Raw genomic sequence first — 25,137 nt, 5'->3', positions numbered from 1 at the left:
TTGTGCACCTTTAGCAGGTCTCCTCGTCTCTCATCTTTCTCTTAGACTTTTCATGCGAATACAAAGCAGCGCTGTAATCATTAGAAAAAGGCACATCTGTTTAACGGATCTAGAGATATGGCAGCACACGGCTCTTGATGGCTTCGGCCCGATTCCCCACAGGAGCTCATTAAATCGCCTAGTAAGGCAGGACCACCCCACCCCCCCAACTATAGGCAGCGATATTTCTCGCTGCATAGCTGCGAGGGGAAAGGCAGAAGATGAGGTGTATAGCAGACAGAAAGGTGGAGGGGGGCATGCAGGAATGCCATATAAAGATAGATGTGCGGCCATGCATGGAGGAGGGCGACTACTAGAAGGGGGTAGCGCAGAAGGTGTGGCTTCTAAAGGTGGGGATGGAGACAAAGGACGGACGTGAAGAAGAGTACAGATTAAAGCAATCAGTGGAAGTGTCTCACATGCACAGTTCATCAAGGCGTTCCATGTTTTCTATTGGCTACGCTGACAGCTGTGTTGTGTAGCTCCGCCTGCTATACGGGATTATTGCACAAATCACGTTTCATACATCGATAGACTCACCTGCCACTATCCAAAATAGACTCACACGGACCGTCTCCTGCACATTGGCTGGCAGACGCGCACCTTTGTCTTTGCACTATCGCCCGCTGTCATAAATCTCTGTCGGCCGTGGTCCTGAGGCAGGGGTGAGGGGTCTCTCAGCATTTGCCAATAAGAGGACTAAGGAGGATGGATGTTCTCCCACTAATTAAACACTGGAAGTCTGTTGGGACTGAGCATCGCCTGCAGCGGTACCAATGCCAGGTTCTCCTCACACCACCCCACTGTGTTGACGGAAAGGGCATTCCTACACACACACACATACACACACACACACACACACACACACACACACACACACACACACACACACACACACACACACACACACACACACACACACACACACACACACACACACACACACGTACACACAGTTTCTTGTATTTTGTACCTTCTTGAGACCTCCGAAAAATGCCTACCTCTTTAGGACCACCCTTTCTAGATATATAACGATTTGTATTTACAACATTAATAATACTATGGAAATATAAAATATGTAAGCTTTTAGTTATTATTTTTTTAATTAATTTTTTTGTTTGTAATTGGTTTTTAATCTTCATTATTTACTTCACGTTATTACAGTATGTCTCTATATACATATTTATTTATTTATTTTTAATACATTTTGGCCAAAGGGGGCGCATTTCAATTTCTTACACTCACTTGTTTTTACATATGTTGGCCAGAGGGGGAGCACTTCCAATTTGTACACACACTTGTTTTCTATTCGGGCTCCAGTACTCTGGAATGCCCCCCCGGTAACAGTCAGAAATGCTACCTCAGTAGAAGCATTTAAGTCCCATCTTAAAACTCATTTGTATACTCTAGCCTTTAAATAGGCCCCCTTTTTAGACCAGTTGATCTGCCATTTCTTTTCTTCTCTCCTCTGCTCCCCTCTCCCTTGGGGAGGGGGAGTTGCACAGGTCCGGTGGCCATGGATGAAGTGCTGGCTGTCCAGAGTCGGTTGGGGACATCTCTGCGCTGCTGACCCGTCTCCGCTCTGGACGGTTTCCTGCTGGCCCCACTGTGGACTGGACTCTCGCTGATGTGTTGGATCCACTGTGGACTGTACTTTCACAATATTATGCCAGACCCAATCGACATCCATTGCTTGCGGTCTCCCCTAGAGGGGGGGGGGGGGGGGAGTTACCCACATATGCGGTCCTCTCCAAGGTTTCTCATAGTCATTCACATCGACGTCCCACTGGGGTGAGTTTTTCCTTGCCCTTGTGTGGGCTCTGTACCGAGGATGTCGTTGTGGCTTGTGCAGCCCTTTGAGACTCTCGTGATTTAGGGCTATGTAAATAAACATTGATTGATTGATTGATTGATTGTTATTTCATATGTTGAACAGAGGGGGTGCACTTTTAAAACCGACACAAAGTCAATTTGAAAAATCCCTCCTTTTTGGGACCACCCTAATGTTGATAGATTTCACCACCAGGGAGGCAAATGAGACATTCTCTATTAAATGCAATGGTTTTCCGTATTGGGACCATGATTTATGTCCTAACTTGTTCACCGGTCCTCATATGGAAGGTACTTTTCCTTGTTGACGTCTCAAAAAGGGTAAAAATACAAGAACACACACGCACGCACACACACACGCACACACACACACACACACACACACACACACACACACACACACACACACACACACACACACACACACACACACACACACACACACACACACACACACACACACACACACCTCATTACATCAGTTAGCTAAACCAGACAACTACACACACACACAAAGGTGAAAAAGTGCACTATTCCACAAACCAGTAGCCATGGGGTGTAGCTCACATACTGCTTCCTTCAACGTGACAAACTATCTCATGATCATGAGCACGTTTGCTGTAAAAAAGACACCATTTAACCAGGGGAGGGCTATTTAACGGGCTGTTCAGCTGGAGTTCAGTTCAAAACTTAGGAAACAAAAATTTTTGAAGCAAATTCCTAAAAAACACCAGCGCGCTCCTGTGGTATGGAACAACTTGAACACAATGGCAGATCCTTACGTTGACATTTTAACAGCACACTTGGTTCCTCAAGGCAGCCCTTTAAGTCCTCTCTTTTTTGGTCATGCTTTGTTTGCATGCCCGTTTCTCATGTTAAGTGGTGAATAAGACAGTAGATGCACTTTATCTTTGACTGCTGCCTCATCAATAACACATCTCCGCACATCTCATCCTCAGCACCTATGCCTTTGATGTGAGCAATATCAAACAACAACACCAGGAAATAGACGACAGTACTTGCACCACTCAATGCTTAAGACACAGTAGCTAACAATTAAGTGGACCAACTTTTGGCAGAACAACCAATGCCTGTGTTTTTAACACATCAAAGCCCAATTCCAACCGAGAGGAATAACACGGGAGAATTCTCCAAACACCGGCAAGTACAACACACTCCAGCCTACTATTTTCAGCAAGACCAGTGTTAATGTGGATATTATTTCAATGTTGAGAGAGCTCTCATAATGTGAACAATCCTATGCTTTAAAGGGGACCTATTATGCAAAACATACTTTTCTTACATATTGGTACCTGTTTTTGTGTATTTGGGAACTGCATCAGTACCGAACATTTTAAATCAATCTGGCGGAGATATTTATAAAACAATCTTGCCTTCTTTAATACTTCCTCCGAACGTGCTCAACGAGTGACGTCAGCTGATTTGACCTGAGCAGCTTAATCTAAAGAGTTTTGTGCGAGCCTGTCAGTCTAGTCTGACATTACACTCAATACATCCCTTTTTTTTCTCAGTCCTCTTGTTGTGGGGCAGACTGGCTCGTACATGCACACGCATCCTCCGCTGTTGCCAATTCTAATACAACGTAGCGTATAGTTCGAACTTATATCTGTCAGTAGACTCGATATGGAAGCGCAACAAACTTCAACATGGCTGACGAAGAGAGGATGCAGTTGAAGTGGAGGCACATAAATAAGACAGACAAAACGGTGCATCCTGAAGAGATGGTTAGAAACGAAAATGGTCTGTAATGGTCCATGCGAAACTTTGAACAAAGAACCACAATTACATGTTACACTATATTGACAAAAGTATTTGGCCACCTGCTTTGACTCACATATGAACTTGAAGTGCCATCCCATTCCTAATATGATGTCTGTCCACCTTTTGCAGCTATTACAGCTTCAACTATTCTGGGAAGGCTGTCCACAAGGTTGTGGAGTGTGTTTATAGGAATTTTTGACCATTCTTCCAAAAGCGCATTGGTGAGGTCACACACTGATGTTGGTCGAGAAGGCCTGTCTCTCATCCCAAAGGTGTTCTATCGGTTCAGGTCTGGACTCTGTGCAGAGCAATCACGTTAATCCACACCAGACTCTGTCATCCATGTCTTTATGGACCTTGCTTGTTGGAAGAGGAAGTTCCCACAAGGTTGGGAGCATGGAATTGTCCAAAATGTTTTGGTATCCTGGAGCATTCAAAGTTATTTTCACTGGAACTAAGGGGCCAAGCCCAACTCCTGAAAAACAATCCCACACCATAATTCCTCCTCCACCAAATTTCACACTCAGCACAATGCAGTCCAAAATGTACCGTTCTCCTGGCAACCTCCAAACCCAGACTCGTCCATCAAATTGCCAGATGAAAAAGCGTGATTCCTCACTCCAGAGAATGCATCTTCACTGCTCTAGAGTCCAGTGGCGACGTGCTTCACACCACTGCATCCCACGCTTTGCACTGGACTTGTTGATGTACGACTTAGATGCAGCTGCTCTGCCATGGAAACCCATTTAAATGAAGCTCTCTGCGTACTGTGCGTGGGCTAATTGGAAGGTCACATGAAGTTTGGAGCTCTGTAGCAACTCACTGTGCAGAAAGTCGGCGACCTCTTTGCACTATGCGCTTCAGCATCCGCTGACCCCTCTCTGTCAGTTCACGTGGCCTACCACTTCGTGGCTGAGTTGTTGTTGTTCCCAAACTCTTCCATTTTCTTATTATAAAACAAATAGTTGACTTTGGAATATTTAATATATAAGAATATATACATTTCATGGCTGGGTTTGTTGCACAGGTAGCATCCTATGTCAGTTCCACGCTGGAAATCACTGAGCCCCTGAGAGCGGCCCGTTCTTTCACAAATGTTTGTAAAAAAAAGTCTCCATGCCTAAGTGCTTGATTTTATACACCTGTGGCTGGGCCAAGTGATTAGGACACCTGATTCTGATCATTTGGATGGATGGCCAAATACTTTTGGCAATATAGTGTATGTAAACCAAAAGGAATTTTTTTAAATGTAGAAAAAAAAAATCATAATTTGACCCATTTAACTATGAAAATATTCCATTAATGAATAAGATTCGTAGTTCACAAAAAATAATTTACTAATTAGACGCTATAAAGAAGTGGTTTACGAGGAATCACTGTCGACGACATTAAAATGCATTCTTGGCAAAAACTCAGCAGCGTGTGCCAATGTTTGTGGAGTCAAGTAGGTTTTCCCAAATGTGATGTAATACAGCAGTTTTATATGAATTATATGATACACAGACTAATAAATCGCTTTGTTACCGTGCTTCTTTTTTTTACTACTGCCAGTATTCTTTTTAACCGACAACCAGCTATATTCTAAGAGGGTTACCCTCTTCACTATGAATGCAGCCTATACCAAATTAACATGTTTTCACTGTTTCACTGATCTCTAGCTTGGCCAAATCCACAGAGCTCACTCATCTTAGCGTGCTCAGAGGATGACAAAGCCGCCTCTCTGCAGAAATGGAAGCTTACAAGATACATTTGCTCAAAATACAGCTTGACTCCTGTTATATGACAAACGCGGATTTTCTTGTAAGTCAAAATGCAAAGAGGGATCCTTGACAATTCATAAGCTGCTTTGAAAAAAAACCTACATTGAGTGGTCTGAAAATTAAATTTAGCTCCCTATTACATTTCCATGTTAATTAAAGTGTATTCGCTGTGATTAGATACTACATGGATACAATACTGAAGCATCAATGTGTCATGCATGTGTCCGATACAACTACTGTGTCATTTGAAGCGTCATTATGAAATCGGTGCAGTATGGATGAAGGTAGTGAATGTGCCATACACTCACTGACGCGTCATTTACTTATCAGTACGTTGCATGTCTACAAAATAATAATATAATTAGTTTGTGGGGTCTAATTTCTAACTTGATTGCATGGAAATAATTTTTGTTAGGATTTTGACTTTTTTTGTCAGCAATTGTACTTTCATGGCTATTGTGTAATCCTGTTGTATGTAAATAATGTGGAGCTGTTGTTTTATGTTGAATGTGGTGTTATTGTCATGTATGACAATAACGCCGCCTTATTGTTGTACATGTATCAAAGCGTTTTTTACATTTTAGACCCTGGGAAGAATGGCTATTACTATTGCGGCAGCTAATGGGGATTTTAATAAACAAACTATAAACTGAATTTGCAGATCAAATGTAGTGACTTTTTTCCAATGGAGCAGATCGCAGATGACCATTAAGGAACACAAACAAGGTATCAGTGCAGTGTCGATACAGGACGTGATTTACCCATAAATGATAAATGATAAATGGGTTATACTTGTATAGCGCTTTTCTACCTTCAAGGTACTCAAAGCGCTTTGACAGTATTTCCACATTCACCCATTCACACACACATTCACACACTGATGGCGGGAGCTGCCATGCAAGGCGCTAACCAGCACCCATCAGGAGCAAGGGTGAAGTGTCTTGCCCAAGGACACAACGGACGTGACTAGGATGGTAGAAGGTGGGGATTGAACCCCAGTAACCAGCAACCCTCCGATTGCTGGCACGGCCACTCTACCAACTTTGCCACGCCGTCCCTCATGAGATTAACAATGTCATTTTTATTTTTATTATGGTCTGTATTTGGTTTCTAAATTGATTTCATGCAAATAATCCGTACCTTTTTGTTAGTGCTTTGACTTTTTTTTTGTCAACAATTGTAATTGTATGGCTATTGTGTGATCCTATCACGTGTAAAGGAAGAATGGCTACTAATATTGCAGGAGCTATTAGGGATTTTAATAAACAAACACAAAAAAAAACTCATTATAAAACGCATTTGGTCAATTATAGTAACTTTTAAATTCAGCAGAAGACCTTGAAAAGAGAAACTGGAATTTGTGACATATCATGTCATTACAAACCATAACCAGGGACGTGCACATGATTATAGAGGGACAGGGGCTCAAAGTCAGAAAAGGGCAGACATTTTTTTTTTGGTCCTTTACACAATATGGAAATTAATGTAAAATTAAATGTGCTAATAGGAAGCTAACTACTTAGCTGTGTGTCCTTTGTAGGTAAAAGTGATTGGCATGTCTTTTGTGTCAACAAATTATTGTCATAATGAGTTAATTCACATTATCATAGGCTTGGAAGACATGAAAAGCAACAAAACACTGGTTTATTATTAGGCTATTTATTGTTAAAGATAATCACTTTAATATTGAACATTGAACAGTGCAACATGAACTTTGAAAAAAAATACAACAATAAATACCCAAATGGAAAAAACTTCAATGTGAAAATCTGTCCTTCTTCCCTTAACTTGATGAAAACACCATCAAGTTGTAACTTATGGTCTTTCTCACTTAATGCTCAGACTAAACAACTGAAACGCAATACAGGGCCAAAAATATGGACCAGGGGCCAGTAGAGGGCTGTAGGATGGAGGCCACCCATACCCAAATATGCTCCTCAATGTAAATTCAGGGCTTCCATGAAATGCTGTGGAATCATCAATTTTAGCCATGCATTAAGAGGTCTGCTACCCTTAGCTGTTTCCTGGCGCTCCTTCTCCTTCCTTTTCTGTACCCTTTCTTTTTTTGGCATTGTGCTGCAGGCATAATCAACATGAATCAAGTTTAAATACAGATGGTAATATTCCTAACAGATAACCTACATCTTATATCCCCAGAATGCTGAAATTATTATTATTATTATTATTATTAATAATAATACAATTAATTATTATTATCATTATTATTATTCTAATTATTGTTATTATTATCATTATTATCATTATTATTATTATTATTATTTTGTTAATCCACACAGTAATAGCAAAGTCACAATAAACTTTATATCTAAACCTCTACTGTGAGAGAAATGTGATCCGCCGTAAACACAGTGCATTTTATTTTGAAAATTAACCCGGTGTTTTATTTTGTACACTACTTCCTGTCCCGCACGCTCCGCTCTGCTCTGTGCGGAGTGTATGTGCCGTGCTCAATTGATGCGCCGTGCTCCGACGTCCGGCAAAAACAGAAGCTGACACATTGAATAATAGAATAATACAGCGTTTTTCTGAAATATTACCCATATTAGATGCTGAATAAGTGGACGGCGACTAGACCATAACTCACAGGTTCAAGTTGCTCCACTGTCACGTCTCAGGGGCGCAGTTGGCTCTCTCTCCTCACTTACTCACTCACTCGCCCTCTCTCTCTCTCTCTCTCTCTCTGGCCGAAGCGGCAGGCTCAAACAACCCCGTATTACAAGAAAACGTGGAGTTTTTTTGGTTTTTTTTTACATCCCTGACAGGAATGTATTAATTTTGTTTAAAGAAAAAAACAACAACAACACACACACAGGCAGAGGGCACTTTTTAAGACGAGGCAAAAAAGGGCAGGGGCTCAAGCACCCATTGGGCCCTATGTGTGCACGTGCCTGACCATAACCATAGCCATTATGAAACAATAACGCAATAATAGTGCAGTCAGTGTTGATACAGGTAGTGAGTGTGCCATACAATCACAGATACACAGATAGCTAGATAGCTAGATAGATAGATAGATAGATAGATAGATAGATAGATAGATAGATAGATAGATAGATAGATAGATAGATAGATAGATAGATAGATAGATAGATAGATAGATAGATAGATAGATATATGCTAGGTTAGGAAAAAAAACTAGGCTATTTCATCCCTACAAGCCTGTTTCGCAGGTTTCTCTGCTCTTCAGGGGTTTCTCTGAAGAGCAGAGAAACCTACGGAACAGAGAAACCCCTGAAGAGCAGACAAACCTGCCTGGATGAAATAGTCTCTGTGTTTTTTCCTGACCTAACGTATATTCCGCTCTACCCCGGTATTGAGCACTGCATAACGGATAAACCACAGAAACCTCAACTATAGATAGATAGATAGATAGATAGATAGATAGATAGATAGATAGATAGATAGATAGATAGATAGATGGATAGATAGATAGATAGATAGATAGATAGATGGATAGATGCAAGTCCTAATTAAGCAGTGTATAAAGTGGTGAGCCAGAAGCTGCAAACAAAACCCTCTCTGTGTTGGTCAGCCATTGATGCAGAGCACTCTTGGAACACGCCATCCCTACTAGAATAATGGGCCACTTTACAGGCCTCCAAGTTAGTTCACAGAATATCAAGCTGGGAAACCGCAAGCATAGGGTTCATGGGGAGGAGGGGTAATTTAATTGTTTCCTCGGTTTTTTGTTTTCGCAAACTCCACCATTCCACCCCTAACCCCTCCTGCCCCCACCTCTCTTTCCCCCTTTTGGTTCTGAAAAGGGGTTCCGACAAACAGGCAATGAAGGGGATTGTTGTGTGTTCCCGATGCACAAGTGGGTGAGGTAAACAAAACTAGACAGTACGCTCTATCAGCTGTGCTTTTGGGGATGGGATAGGCTAAGCTTTGGGGAGCAGCTCACAAGGCGGAGGCTGATTGGTTAAGGATCTCGGGGTGCAGGGGTGATGGGGCAGAGGAATGGGTGACGGTCAAGGGAGACTGTTTTAAAGGGGGTTATTCTGGAGGAAGTGGGTGCCGGGTTTGTTCCCTTGGAGTGTGGTCATTGTGCTCGCCGCTGAAGTTCTCATGAAGGAGAGACTCCCTAAAATGTGATGGAACTCTCTCTCCCGCGTCTGAGCAGACAAGTGGCAGCTCGCTTTGCTCCCACAGCTCAAAGACATTTACATGCTCAAGAGGAACATTAATGCCTGCCGATGCACCCGGAGTGAACAAAGAAGCACACAGGCCTTCGTCAGAGGCCCGTAGCGCACTTAATTGAGGATTTGTGAACAAGCAAAAAGGGCTAAAGGGAAGGGATGTTGCAATGACGAATTGTAGGACAATTTCAACAATTATTATTTTTTTGATGATCTAATCCAGGCATGTCAATTTTGTTTTCATAGAGGGCCACATCGCAGTTATTGTTGCTCTCAGAGGGCCGCTTCTAATAGTAAATAGTGTATCAATATAAATGTATACCTGTACAATATATGTTTATAATTGCCTATGCATTTGATTATTAGAATATATTTTACGTATACTGTTAAAAAAAATCCACAGGCTAGAATGAAGGTTTTATAATGGCCTTCTCAAAGTCCTGACTTAAACGTGTGGACAATGCTGAGGAATCAAGTCCATGTCAGAAAACCAACAAATTTAACTGATCTGCACCGATTTTGACAAGAGGAGTGGTCAAAAATTCAACCAGAAGTTTGTGGATGGCTACCAAAAGTGCCTTATTGCAGTGAAACTTGCCAAGGGACATGTAACCATATATTAACATTGCTGTATGTATACTTTTGACCCAGCAGATTTGGTCACATTTTCAGTAGACCCATGATAAATTCATAAAAGAACCAAACTTCATGAATGTTTTTTGTGACCAACAAGTATGTGCTCCAATCACTCTATCACAAAAACATAATAGTTGTAGAAATTATTGAAAACTCAAGACAGCCATGACATTATGTTCTTTACAAGTGTATGTCAACTTTTGATCGCGACTGTATATATATATATATATATATATATATATATATATATATATATATATATATATATATATATATATATATATATATATATATATATATATATATATATACCTGTATATATATATATATATATATATATATATATATATATATATATATATATATATATATATATATATATATATATATATATATATATATATATATTAAAAAAAAAATATATATATATATATATATTTTATTTTTTATTTTTTATACAATAAAATTCATGCAACAGAGCTGCCAGTTTTCTGTTTTTATAGTGTGTTAATGTATATGGAAAAACAGTATGAAAGTTTTTTGTACCATGAAAAAATGTCAGCTCAATCCCCAGAATTGTACTTTAAAATCTATTATTACAGTGTACAATTTGATGGGTAACTTACAATGAAATGATCAGTCGAGCAGATATTAAAGTATTTATTTTTATTTTAACAAAAAATGTTTTGAAATGTACAGGAATGTAATACTGTATTTTGCTGCATTATTAGATACAATTAAAGTTTAAAATATATGAATTTGCATGCAGTACATGTTATTTTTAATGATCACAATGGAAAGGCCAAATACCTTTAGTAAGAAAAGATAAAGTACTTTATTAACTCATATTATTTAGATGCTTTCACGGGCCACATAAAATGAGGCAGCGGGGAAGGTCTGGCCCCCGGGCCTTGAGTTTGACACCTGTGATCTAATCCTACTTTTCTTCTGAATCCACCATTATGTAGATACTAAAATGCCACAATGCCTTCATCAAAAGAAAACATTGACTTTTATTGTTACTGAACTTCCTCAGTGTAATTAATGTCCATTCTAAAACTTCGAGTGTCTTTGGAATAAATAACTATTCCCACCTGAATGTGTCCTTCCGTATCTTTTCACTTTGTTGGGATGAGGTCTTCTATTTTTTTTTTTTTTTAAACAAATCAATTACTGAGCTTTAATTATAATTCCTGCTTTGCACACAAAGGGTTGATTGTTCTCAGTGGCTTGGAGAAAAAACAAAAAACAAAATGGGACGCCCCACAGGCCCCTGTCCATTTTAGCCCCCCAATCCTCTTTAACATTCACTGTCAGTGCAATTCCGTGACTCCCACTGCTGACCTGAATTCTGATGGAGCAGGTGCCAAAAAGACGTGGGTGGTGGTCACTGATCAGTGGTGAAAGGATATGTCCCGTTGATCAACGTAAACACGTGTTAACTACCACCCAGGGTCTCAATTATGTGTTTAGGAGGAACTATCAAGACCAATATTGATCATTCGGATTTACATTTATAGATGTATGGATATTATTTAGTAGGGATGTGAACTAAGGATGGGTACCTTTCACATTTGAATCGAAACAGTACCAATTCCAGGCATCTGGGAATCAATACCAGTACTCAACAGTACTAATATTTGATGTGTTTAAGTGTTAATAAAGGTACATTTGTTGAATAATATAATCTTTTTTTAACATCCAGCAGTGAGCTGATAATGATAACTGTGCTGTTCATTTCTTACACTTTGAGTAGTATTATATATTAGACTTTGCATGCAGTTGCAATTCCAAGACATTGGATGGCAGTAGTGTGTAGGCTACGGCAGAGCCGTAGGCAACTCTGCTTCAGACGATCTCCTAAATTGGGGGTCAGCAACCCGCAGCTCTATAGTGCCGCCCTAGTGGCATTTTTGAAAAAAGATTGAAAATGGAAAAAGATGGGGGTATTTTTTTTTGGTTTGTTTTAGTATGTTTTTTGTTTGAGGACAAACATGACACGAACCTTGTTAGAAAGCCCACTGTTTATTATTTGTGTGTGTGTGTTTAATCATATTTATTTTTTATATTGTTTCTGTATTGGTTTTCTATTCATTTATTCTTTGTTTTTATTCAGTCATTGGTGTAGCATAATATTGTTTTTAATATTGTTTTTAATATCGTTTTTAATATTGTTTTTAATTTTGTTTTTAATATTGTTTTTAACATGGCTGTGCAGCACTTTGGAAACATTCTTGTTGTGTAAATGTGCTATATAAATAAAGTGGATTGGATTGATGCTTCCCTGATGAGAGTATTTGGTGAACATCGTTTTGTCCTACTAATTTTGGTGGTTCTTGAACTCACCATAGTGTGGACTGTGACTCAACAGTTTGTTTACATATACAATTTTCCACTACCTTGTTTCATTTTGTCCACCAAACGTTTTATGCTGTGCTTGATGTTATTGACTTGTTGTAGTGCTAATCAGGCATATTTGATCAGTGCATGACTGCAAGCTAATCAATGCTAACATGCTATTTAGGGTAGCTGTATGTACATATTGCATCATTATGCCTCAATTGTAGGTGTATTTGAGCTCATTTAATATCCTTTACTTTTATCCTCTTTGTGTACAATTTAGTTTTGCATGTCTCATGACACATTATCTGTATGTAATATCGGCTGCATTTGTTTGTGTGCCATGTTGTTCCAGACCACAGCTAACATTACCTAGCTTGCCAAATATTGTAATATATCTATTACAATAAGACAGCCTGCCTTTTCCTTTAACTTGGACACACACATCTATACACTTGATCATTAAAAGCCAGTAATTTCCAGGAGTTAACTCACCTTCTGAGTAGCCTCCGATTTACTTATGATTTCTAATGTTGGAAAAATGTGTAGAATAAATATTAAATTTCAACATTTTTGTCAACGAAGAATTGCTTCAGCCTGCGACAAATAGTCATTTGATAGTAGGCTAATATAGCTATTATAGACACTTACGTCATGTGTTACTACATAACACTTATATAAGTCTTTTAATGTCATTTTGATAGTAGGCTAATATAGCTAATATAGACACTTACGTCATGTGTTACATAACACTTACAGTATATAAGACTTTTATTGTCATTTTGATAGTAGGCTAATATAGCTAACATAGAGAGTTACATCATGTGTTGCCTTCATTATAAGACTTTTATAAGGATTTAAATGTTTTGCGGCTCCAGACAGATTTGTTTTTTTGTATTTTTGGTCCAATGCGACTCTTTCAACGTTTTGGGTTGCCGACCCCAGTCCTAAATGATTGGTCAAAAGCCCCTCACATGACGACAGGATGCCATGTTGGACATCAGTTTGGAGGCACCGCTAAGCAACACCGCACATCCTCAGTAGATATTTATTTTAACTGAATACGTTTTTGTCACTCTTGTGCGATATGGGGATGTTCCACTCGCATTTGCATTGCATCGAAGAAAATTATGGAAAGTAAAGATTAACCGGGAAGGCTAGACTGCCAATGAATGACAGCAATATTTTAACGAGGACTTTGGCAAAATGAGGGTAATACGTTTTATTTGGTTGTTCTGTGTTTGCTGTTGTTTTTTTTACATTTATTGCACCGGCAGTAGCATGTTTTGATAAGCCCGCTGGATATTAAAATCTGCATGAATATATGCAGCAAAGTACAAAACCCAAAACCAGTGAAGTTGGCACATTGTGCATTTCGTGAATAAAAAGAGAATACAATGATTTGCAAATCCTTTTTAACTTATATTCAATTGAATAGACTGCAACGACAAGATATTTATTCTGTTTTTATGTACGATTTACACAACGTGCCAACTTCATTGGTTTTGGGTTGTGTACATTAAATATGGCCCCAAAATTATACTTTGATGAAATAAAAGCATGTTTTTCTGTATGTTTATGAGCTGAGGTATGTTTAGAAGTATATTTAGATTTATTATTTTGGTTCATTTCGTCAGGGGACAGAAAACGTCAGAACGACTGTAATTGCATGCATCCCGGCGAAGCCGCACACGTCCTTGGTGTCCTTTTGTTTTACTCTCTCTATACAGAGCGCTGGACTCCTGTGTGTTGCTCAGTCAAGGAGTAGTCTTTTCCATTAAGCTAAATGTAGTCTTTTGTTGCGCCCTAAAAAGTGTTCATACTGTAAGTATTGTACTTATTACCCACTGGGTGTTTGATTTAATTGTCCATCCATCCAGACAGACCAGTACAGTGATTAAATCACTGTCGACGCTGCACTGATACATCTACAATCTCGCATTCCATTCTTTCTTCACTTCCCGAAATACTCAACCTCCTCCACTTGAGGCAGAACTTCACTCCAAACCCAGGGGGTGCAGTCTACCCTTTTCCGACCGAGAACCATGACCTCAGATTTGGAGGTGCTGATACTCATCCTAGCAGCTTTACACACACTGCAAACCGCCTCAGTGAATGCTGAAGGTCCCACTTTGATGATGCCAACAGGACCACATCATCTGCAAAAAGCAGAGATGCAATCCTTTGGCCATGAAACTGGAAACACTCAACACAATGACTGCGCCTAGAAATTCTGTCAACAAAGATAATATGCAGGACCAGTGAAAAATGGCAGCCATAGAAGTGTCCAACATCTCCTGTGAACATATCTGACTTACTATCTGCAATGCAAACCAGACTATTGCTCCGATTGTTCATGGCCCGTAGCAACAGGCTCCTGTAGCCCCGTCTACAGGACACTGCAAGGGACACGATTGAATTCCTTATCCAAATCCACAATACATTTGCAGACTGGTTGAGCAAACTCCCAAGACCCCTTCAGTATCCTAGCGAGGGTAAAAAGCTGGTCCTGTGTTCCACGACCAGGACGAAAACTGCATTGTTCCTTCTGAAGCTGAGGCTTGACTAACGGCTTGACTCTTCTCTCCAACGCCCTGCAATAAACTTTCCCCAGGAGGCTGAGGAGTGTGATCCCTCTATAATTGGAACACACCCTTCGATCCAACTTCTTAAAAAGGGGGACCACCACCCCGATCTGCCAATCCAGAAGTACCGCCCCAAACTTTCGTGCCATGTTAAACAGTCAGCCACGGCAATCCCACAACATCTTAGCCTTGAGGTTTTCGGGGTGATAGTCATTGAGGTTGGGGCCTTGCCACAGGGCAGTTTTTGATTACATCAACAACATTGGCTCCAGTGATGAACATGTTCGTGTTTGTGACCTCAGACTTGGCCTCCTCCATAGAGGGTATGTCTGTCGGATTGAGAAGATCCTCAAAGTATTCTTTCCACCGCCCAACTATATCCACAAAAGTGTTCAGCAGGTTCCGCCCCCACTATACAAAGTGTGGACAGGGCACTGCTTCCCCCTCCTGATGCGTCGGATGATTTGACACAAACTTTTTGAGGCCGACCAAATATCCTGTTTAGGGACCATAGGTACCACAGTTGAGAAACAGACATTTTTCAATAGCTCTCTAGGGGGCGCTTGCGGCCCAACAATGATCCCAGGCCCTATGCTCAAGTAACACTGACCCACAGTATAGGCAGCTTGGCTGAGTCCGTTCTGAGTTGTGCCGAGTCTGCAACTTGACGTGATATCACATGCAACAAAATCAGATTTTACCAAAATCAGTACCCGGTAGTATTAACGGTGCCTATAAAAGTACCTAATTCACACATCCCTACTTAGAACAACCACTCACGATTTTTTTCTGATTCTTTAGGTGACGATGTGATCCAGTATCAATTCCCCCCGATTCAACACAATTCTCACAATATATTGTTTGGTATACAAATTATAATAAAACCTTTTCAAAACAGGTTACAGGTCACAAAAGCTCCTCTTGGCTGCTGACGTATATGCGCAGCAAGTAAGTGCGGAGACAGTCCAAAAAATTTATTTTTAATAAATGATACTTTAAAAAAAATTATGGGTAAATAAATCAAATCTTTTTTTTCAGCGTCCTTATTATTTTGTAAAAAAGTGAGAAGTCCGTCCTGTCACTATGATGGGATGGGGGCTATTACAAATTCAATGGTTCACATAGCTGATGTCTGTGTATCTTCTACTGGATCCTATCATTGCCTCATTCACTACTACATTGTGTTGAATGGTCAAGACTTCATTCTACCTTTTGCAATAAATCAGCTGTGTTATGCTTACATGAAGTTGATTGGATGTGGTGACAACATTGCGTTTCTATATCGAACATTTCCCAGTTTGATGCTATGACAAAAGTAAACGTCTTCTATTGTTACATACATGTCATGTGGCGGTAGTCTCATAGCAAAACTACAGAAATGCCTGAACCACGACAAGTAGAGATCTATCGTTCCGCCGCCCAGCAGCAGCCTCTGGTGAATGCATGTGTTGTCCTGCTCCTGTGTAGTCAAACAGAAGTGAAAGGAGCCAGGCTCTTTGTTTGGTCAGCCCATGGGAAAGACCTCACTCTGTGAAGCCCTCTGAGAACTAAAACACTGATTCTGTAGGCAAGACTACGCACAAGCGGAAAAAAGGGCATTTACCCCACTTACTCCAAGATTCATACCACGGGCCACTGGTGATGAATTCCAAGAACAAAAAAAGCCCAGATCAATGAATTAAAAATAGAAATGCCATGATATTAAAGCAAAAGAGAGAACAAACTGATAAGTGCAAACGTGAGAAAATGATTAAAACAAGTATAGACACGCATTAGTGAAAGGAGGAGCTGGTTGGCAACCCGTGTGTGTTCCCAGGAGGATTACACAAGCAGCGGAGGCAACACAATGACAGTAGGAACTCCATGAATGAAAAATATATTTTCTATGTGGAAGAGGAATTCTGTTGTCTATTTCACGTGATTTATTTTTGTAACTTTTGTTTCATTTCTGGAATTTTAGCGTTTTGCTTGGCCCTCCCCGAATCAGAATTTTACATTTGCTTGGGGAGAAACATTTTTTTTAACATGCAGTACCGGGGTCCAACAGAAAGGAAGCAGCTGCGTAAAGAAGCCTGCATGCAAAATGCCTGAGTCTCCCCTGAAGAAGAAGAAACACTTTAGTAGCTCATACACATGCATGGGAAGACTGTAAACATTGATATTAAGATTTTTTTTTTTTTAAAAACAAGAACTACTCAGATTGACAAAAACACCTGATGTGATGTACCGGGTGATAGTGAATCTTACAGTGGAACCTTGATTACAAACTCCTCATTGTACAAACTTTAGATTTACGAACCGCAGACCGAAAATAAAAATGTTTCATCCACCTATTGTATGCCTGCAATCCGGCCATTTTGTGCCCGGAAGCACATGTAAGTGCTTTCCGGTGCCTAATCAGTCAGCAGAAAAGTGCTGTTGGTATCTCCTGTGAGACGTTATGTGTTTTTTAGCCTTTTTGCAGCATTTTTCTTGTTTTGCCAGCTCAATGCCTGTCCAAAGAAAGCAATGGACAAGCGATGTGTGGTTTGAAAGACTCAGGCAGTATACACATCGTTGCCGACACCCCACAGCCCCACCCTTCCCCTGCATGTAAAGATTAACCGACAAGGTAGGGAATTAATAATTGTAGTAACCTTGGTGTTAAAGTTCAGAAATAGGTTTTATGATTTCAAACTGTGAAAGCACGAGGGAAAAAAATCAAATTTGCGATTATTAATTATTTAAATTCTAAATCAATTAATACCGTCTCCGTGTGTATGTCATACGCCAGCAGCTAAGAGGAGTTTTTGTAACCTGTTATTTGCTCTACAGTACAATAATGTTCGTATTGAAAAATAAATTGTGACAATCGTTTTAAATTGAGAATTGTGTTGGTCTGAGAATCTATTTGGAATCAATCACCCCAAGAATCGGAATGGAATTACGATTCCTGTGAATTCCGATTCACATCCCTAGAGTGCACCACAGGACTAGTGACAGTGTGTGTGTGTCTCGACAGGGTGGATGTATATAAGGAGGACAGCTTTGGCTTTTTTTTTTATGAATAGAAAGTTGATGCATCACCCTCTTGTTATGTTTGTTATTATGTTTGTTACACTTTATATTGTGTACAAACTTTTACTAAAATATGACATTTTGTTTAGGCTGTAACACATTGTTTTCTTATAGAGAGATTTGCTTCAATATACAAACTTTTCTATGTACAAACCCAGTTCAAGAAAAATTTGAGTTCGGAAATCGAGGCTACACTGTATTTAAAAAGTGATCAACGTTACTCTGCTCGTTAGCAAAATGTTAACTTATACAATCAGTAAAGTTATTGTACATAGAAAGTGAACTATTGCCTTTACATGGTTACAAGGGGAAATTTAAAAAATGCTTAGATTTTGCTTCATTAAAGCATATTTATTTGTAAGTGTAGTCCAGTGCTTTTTGTCTGTTTTAAGGGGGTCAGAATTTGAAAGTTGAGATGTCGGATCATAAAAAAAGCACCAATTTTTTTGCACATGCTAAAATGAATCCACCACTTATCTTCTTAAATCCGAAATCCTGGCTTCAGCTTCACATAAGAAGTTGTCCCATGAGAAGCAGGTAACATATGTGGAACTTTCAGGCTGCTTGTGCTGCTCTTCCATGTCTCCACGACCACACGTAGCCGCTCTGATTGCTAATTCTACTTTTAGCCCTTTTATCATAAGCACCTTGAATATATATACAGTCGTGGTCAAAAGTAAGAAGTATACATACAGCAATGTTAATATTTGGTTACATGTCCCTTGGCAAGTTCCACTGCAATAAGGCGCTTTTGGCTTATGGTTGCATTTTTGACCACTCCTCTTGACAAAATTGGTGCAGTTTAGCTAAATATGTTGATTATCTGACATGGACTTGTTTCTTCAGCATTGTCCACATGTTTGGGAAGGCCATTTTAAAATCTTAATTCTAGCCTGATTTAGCTTTTCCTTTGCCACTTTTGACATGTGTTTGGGGTCATTGTCCTGTCGGAACACCCAACTGCGCCCAAGACCCAACCTCCGGGCTGATGATTTTAGGTTGTCCTGAAGAATTTGGAGGTAATCCTCCTTTTTCATTCTCCCATTTACTCTCTGTAAAGCACCAATTCTATTGGTAGCAAAACAGGCCCAGAGCATAATACTACCACCACCTTGCTTGACAGTAGGATGGTGTTCCTGGGATTAAAGGCCTCACCTTTTCTCGTCCAAACATATTGCTGGGTATTGTGGCCAAACAGCTCAATTTTTGTTTCATCTGACCACAGAACTTTCCTCCAGAATGTCTTATCTTTGTCCATATATATGTACAGTACACACTAGGGTTGTACAGTATACCGGTAATAGTATAGTACCGCGATACTAATGAATCATATTCGGTACTATACAGCCTCTGAAAAGTACCAGTACTAATTAGGAGTCTTTGTTTGCTTACTTACTAATAAAATACAAGTTGTCTTATATGTTCACTATTTCATTTAAGGACAAACTTGCAATAAGAAACATATGTTTAATGTACTGTATGATTTTTTTGTTCAAATAAAACCAATAATGCAATTTTTTGTGGTCCCCTTTATTTAGAAAAGTATCAAAAAGTACCAAAAAGTATCAAAATATTTTTGGTACCGGCAATGGTACCAAAATATTGGTATCGGGACAACAATAGTACACACACACACATATATATATATATGGTAAATTAAAATGGTAAATTGCTTTTCTACCTTCAAGGTACTCAAAGCGCTTTGACACTTTTTCCACATTCACCCATTCACACACTGATGGCGGGAGCTGCCAAGCAAGGCCCTAACCACGACCCATCAGGAGAAAGGGTGAAGTGTCTTGCTCTGGGACAGAACAGACATGACTAGGATTGCGGATCAAACCGGAAACTCTCAGGTTCCTGGTACGGCCGATCTACCACACGAACCCATCCATCCATCCATTTTCTACCACTTCTCCCTAACCACGCCGTCCCAATATATACATTATTATATTAATAATATATATATATATATATATATATATATATATATATATATATATATATATATATATATATATATATATATATATATATATATATATATATATATATATATATATATATATATATATATATATATATATATATATATATATATAATTCTAACGTTTGCACTCTTTGTGCGTCACTCCCACTTAGTCACCCACTCTACCTCGCACCTTTGCCGGTGTTACATCTCACTTTATCTGGCAATAACAGGAGCCTTCGCACGTTACATTTTTTGGGGGGGGTTATGCTATTATTTTTGACAAACTAGCGTGAATCCAACAGTTGGCTTGCTTTTAGAATAAGCAAAAGATCACTGATTGAAAATCAAGCCCTGATTCAAAATCTATTTTCTTCTACCGCTGAGGTGTTTAATTTTTTTCTACTGATATTACTCACCTCCATTAAATTTTAACCATCAACCATGACCCCTCCCCCTGTGTGCTTATGTCCTAGAACAGCCTTGACATAAAAACACACTAAAACCCCCCGCCGCCCCCCCCCCCCCCCCCCCACACACACACACACACACACACATTTATGTAAACATACAAGGTACCCTGAGCAATGTCTACCCTAATTAAAGCCTGGTCTTCCCAGATGGCTGGCATTAACGACGTGGATGGTCGGAAGGGTTGACATGTTTTATTGCATCTCCATTAATGGTTCGGTTTGAAAAAGGAAAAAAAAATGAATAAAGCATATGTTATGAGCATTAGTACAAAACACACACACAAATGCTGCAGCTGCATTGTCTAAATATAATTGTAATTCATTTACATAAGACATCTGTAATGATTCTGTACGTTTGCATTTATTCGTGTGTGTCTTTCTATGATGTGACACGAAATCACGAATTAAGGCACATTGAAGTGCAAATTATTGGTATTTGTGTGTGCAATATAGGCCATTATGAACACATAGAGATCCAAGACATTGCTTTTGTATATAAAATGAGTCACCCTGCCTTTCAGCATGTGCTGTGGCCGTCTGTGCTCATTCATGTAAGGCAGCAAATGCCACAGTACAGTAGTTTAGAGAGTATATAGCCTCAGGGAAAAGGACAAAACGCATTATCTGCATGGACACTTTTCAATACGAATTCTCCCAGCAATTACACTGAACGCCAGCTCCCCGCCCCCCAACCCCTTCAGATCCCACCCCCTCCGACAAAATGGCCGGGGTCCAGCCAGTTTGTCTCACCGAGACCACCGGCGGAAGATCTCCCGCTTGTTGATAACCCAACAGCCACACCGATTTCCTCTACAGGTCACATCCGTCACTGGGCCGTCGACAGAAGCATCCACTCACACACCCTGAACACGTTTTCTCAATTGACGTGCTGGAGGCGATAAACTGATGGTGCCAAGAGAGTTGGTTTCCATGGCGACATTGGCGGTGCTGTTCGGAAACTGTTGTGTGTGTGTGTGTGTGTGTGTCTTTGTGTGTTTTAAAATGAGAAGAGGGAATGAGCTGCAACCATTGGTTCAAAAGGTGGGTGGTGATAGCAAGGTGGTGTTGCTTGTTCCTCCTTCCGTACATTATTAAAACAATTATATCGCCCACACGAAAAGCAAACACATAATGTGCATTTTCAGTTTTTTTGTTGTTGTTTTTTTTAATCGCTTATTGCATACGTTTACCAAAGGAAACCATACTTTTTACCACTTTGAGTGCATGACTCCAACTTGTTTGTTTCGTCTAAGTCAGTGGTTCTCAAAGTTTTTTCGCCAAGTACCACTTCAGAAAACACTTGGCTCTCTAAGTACCAGCATAATGACCAACATTTAAATACAGTAGCGGAGTAGGTCTAAATATTCACTAAAAACAAGGCAGAGGTTTTATTTAACAAGTACATTTAATATGTTTGGCCACTGAAACATTACACACAGTTGAATATACTTAATTAGGTGATACTTTTGGCATACCACTAGAGGAGCCCGCGTACCATAGTTTGAGGTAAATGGTCAAACGTATCAATCTGTTAACTTCCTGGTTCTATACCCCTTTTCCATTTCATAGCAATTTCTTATACTTTTACCAGTTCCTTTCCTGTTCTCGATGTTTAACGCAAATTAAATAAATAAACAAATACACAGATAATCAATAAAGTTAAGTTAAGTACCACTGATGGTCACACACACACTAGGTGTGGTGACCCATCCCCTTGATCCACCCCCTGGGAGGTCAGGGGAGCAGTGAGCAGCAGCAGTGGCTGCGCTCGGGAATCATTTTGGTGATTTAACCCCCAATTCCAACCCTTGATGCTGAGTGCCAAACAGGGAGGTAATGGGTCCCATATTTATAGTCGTTGGTACGACTCGGCCGGGGTTTGAACTCACAACCTACCGATCTCAGGGCGGACACTCTAACCATAGTTCTTGTGAATTAAAGGTAGAGCTGTCAAATCAGATTAATCACTCTTTTGAATTTGGATTAATCATGCTTAATCACAGACTAGTACTCACTTGCATGATTTAAATGAACTTAAAATCAACCTCAACATTTGGACACAAATGCAATTTTATCGCCGAATGTCATTTAGAAATACTTTTTTAATGTTTTATGGCTACTTGAGTGCGTTTATTTGCTCAAGACTTGGTATACAGTTCTATTTAGGGTGCAATTTGAAGTGAAATTTGCCGGCGAGCACACCTGTTGGAGTCTCCTCACTCATCTTTGCACTGACATATGCATTGACCTGATCACTGACCGTCCAACAACCCGTACTGCCATTTAGGTAAACATCCACAGCTAAGCTAAAAGAGCATCCATCCATCCATGTTCTACCGCTTGTCCCTCTCGGGTGCTGGAGCCTATCTCAGCTGGGCTCGGGCGGAAGGCGGGGTAACACCCTGGACAAGCCGCCACCTCATCGCAGGGCCAACACAGATAAACAGACAACATTCACACTCACATTCACACATTCGGGCCAAAATAGTGTTGGCTAAATATGGCTTAAAAATTTCAGTTGAAAAACTTCAAATTAAAGCTTATTTTTTTCTTAAAAAACACTTTGAGGTTTTGTGGCTACCTACTGTTTATTCTTACAGTACATCAAGCGAATGTGTTGAGTACAGTAACGTGTACATTGATGCGATGTTATGCCATGTGACAGGACATAAAGGTTAACTCGCATCAATCATCTGCAATAAATTGCTTGCAATTCTACATGCATGTCTGATCAGATCAAATTAATGACATCCAACGAGTCAAAGTCGCTCTGATGGAATGTGCACTTCTGTGTTTCCATTTGCTGCACACACACACACGAAAAGTGAAAAAAAAGAAGGTGCAATTAAATATTACTTTTTTTTTTTGTAAAGAAAAAACACATTAGCCATTTTTAAAAAGAGATTAAAAAAAAACAAAAAAAAACAGCATCTTACCTTTATTCCAAACCTCAAATGATAAAGTTTTCGGTGCAGCCCCTTAGCAGGGTCTTGTTGCATCCGCGTCACAGAGGCTGAAGCAGCACAGAGACACTGCGGTCCAGCACAGGAGCGTTTGACGGAGCTCTCACAGAGGGGGTTGGTCTCAGTAGAATCCGAGGAGCTGTGCAGCTTAACGAGCCTACGGAATGATGAGCTCTGCCTCACCTCAACACTCGGTGCTTGACTCCCCCACAGGACCCCCGCCCCTCCTCTTTTTGTCCTCACAATGGCGATGAAACCTCCTGTTGGCGGAAGATGCAGCCTATACCTGATCTCCCCTCTCTCTCCCTCTTTCACAGGCACATTCCCACACACTCATTTGCATCCCATTGAAAAAAGTTCACACACACCTCAACATTTTCAATTATGACATCATTCACACCCTCTAGTATTTACTCAATTTTGCCCAACCCTACCCTGGTCTGTGCCATATATGTACAGTGGAACTTCGATTTACGAACCGAATTGGTTCTTGGACGTGGTTCACAGACCGAAAGGTTTGTATAGTGAAGCAGAGTTCCACACAGACCAAGCTGCAGAAAAAAACATTTAAGGATGGGGGAGGTTGGGGGGATTGTACAGTTTTTAGCTCTGCCAAAAATTGATTCCCGTCGCGGGAGCGTGCACGCTTCTTAAAACTGCACTGCTGGGGCTTCGTCTGTCCACAACAGTGACCAGAGGGGACTGCAACATACTAGACTAGACTTGACTTACTTTTATTGTCATTCAAATTTGAACATTACAGTACAGATAAGAACAACATGTTGTTGCATTAGCTGGTTGTAGTGCAGGATAAAAAAAGCAATAAGGTGCAGATATAAATAAAAAGATTACTGTACAGATAAATATATTGCACTTTTGCATATGCATCCACATTTATGGATGTATTTTATATTGTCTTTATAGTCCAGCGAGTTAATCTGTTTTGGGGGGGAATTAGGGGGATTATTATGATGCGTTCAAGAGTCTTTTGGCCTGAGGGAAGAAGCTGTTACAGAACCTGGAGGTTCTGCTACGGAGGCTGTAGAACCTTTTTCTAGAGTCCAGCAGCTAAAAAAATCCTTGGTAGGTTTGGGAGGAGTCTCTGCAGATTTTCTGAGCCCTGGTCAGGCAGCGGCTTTTTGCGATTTCCTGGATGGGAGGAAGAGGATTCCTGATGCTCTTTTCCACCCTCCTCACCAATCTCTGCAGAGACTTCCAGTCTGAGGCACTGCAGGGTCCAGTCCAGACAGATATGCAGTTAGTCAGTAGGCTCTCTATAGTGCCTCTGTAGAATGTGGTGAGAATGGGGGGAGGGAGCTGTGCTCTTTTCATCCGACGCAAAAAGTGCGTGCGGTGCTGAGCTCTTTTTACAAAAGCTCTGGTGTGTAGGGACCAGGGCATATTGTCAGTTATCTGCACACCCAGGAACTTGGTGCTGCTTACGATCTCCACTGCTGTGCCGTTGATGAAGAGTGGAGTGTGGCTGGACGGGTGCCTCTTGAAGTCAACGATGATGAAGATAAGGATGATAAAGATGACAAAG

General features: G+C 40.2%; 1 protein-coding gene across 1 annotated transcript in view; it reads right to left on the bottom strand.

Annotated features, from left to right (window-relative positions):
* slc1a2b (solute carrier family 1 member 2b) overlaps positions 1 to 23,802 on the bottom strand; it is a 73,600-nt gene extending 49,798 nt beyond the window's left edge. Inside the window, exon 1 of the mRNA XM_062035802.1 lies at positions 23,568 to 23,802. The gene's annotated coding sequence lies outside the window, so the exon portion shown is untranslated. The remainder of the gene's footprint in view (positions 1 to 23,567) is intronic.
* Between the last annotated feature and the right edge of the window lie 1,335 nt (positions 23,803 to 25,137).

Source organism: Entelurus aequoreus, linkage group LG24 (assembly GCF_033978785.1).
Source record: "Entelurus aequoreus isolate RoL-2023_Sb linkage group LG24, RoL_Eaeq_v1.1, whole genome shotgun sequence".
Classification (NCBI taxonomy): Eukaryota; Metazoa; Chordata; class Actinopteri; order Syngnathiformes; family Syngnathidae; genus Entelurus; species Entelurus aequoreus.
This window is presented reverse-complemented; position numbering and strand designations above follow the sequence as displayed.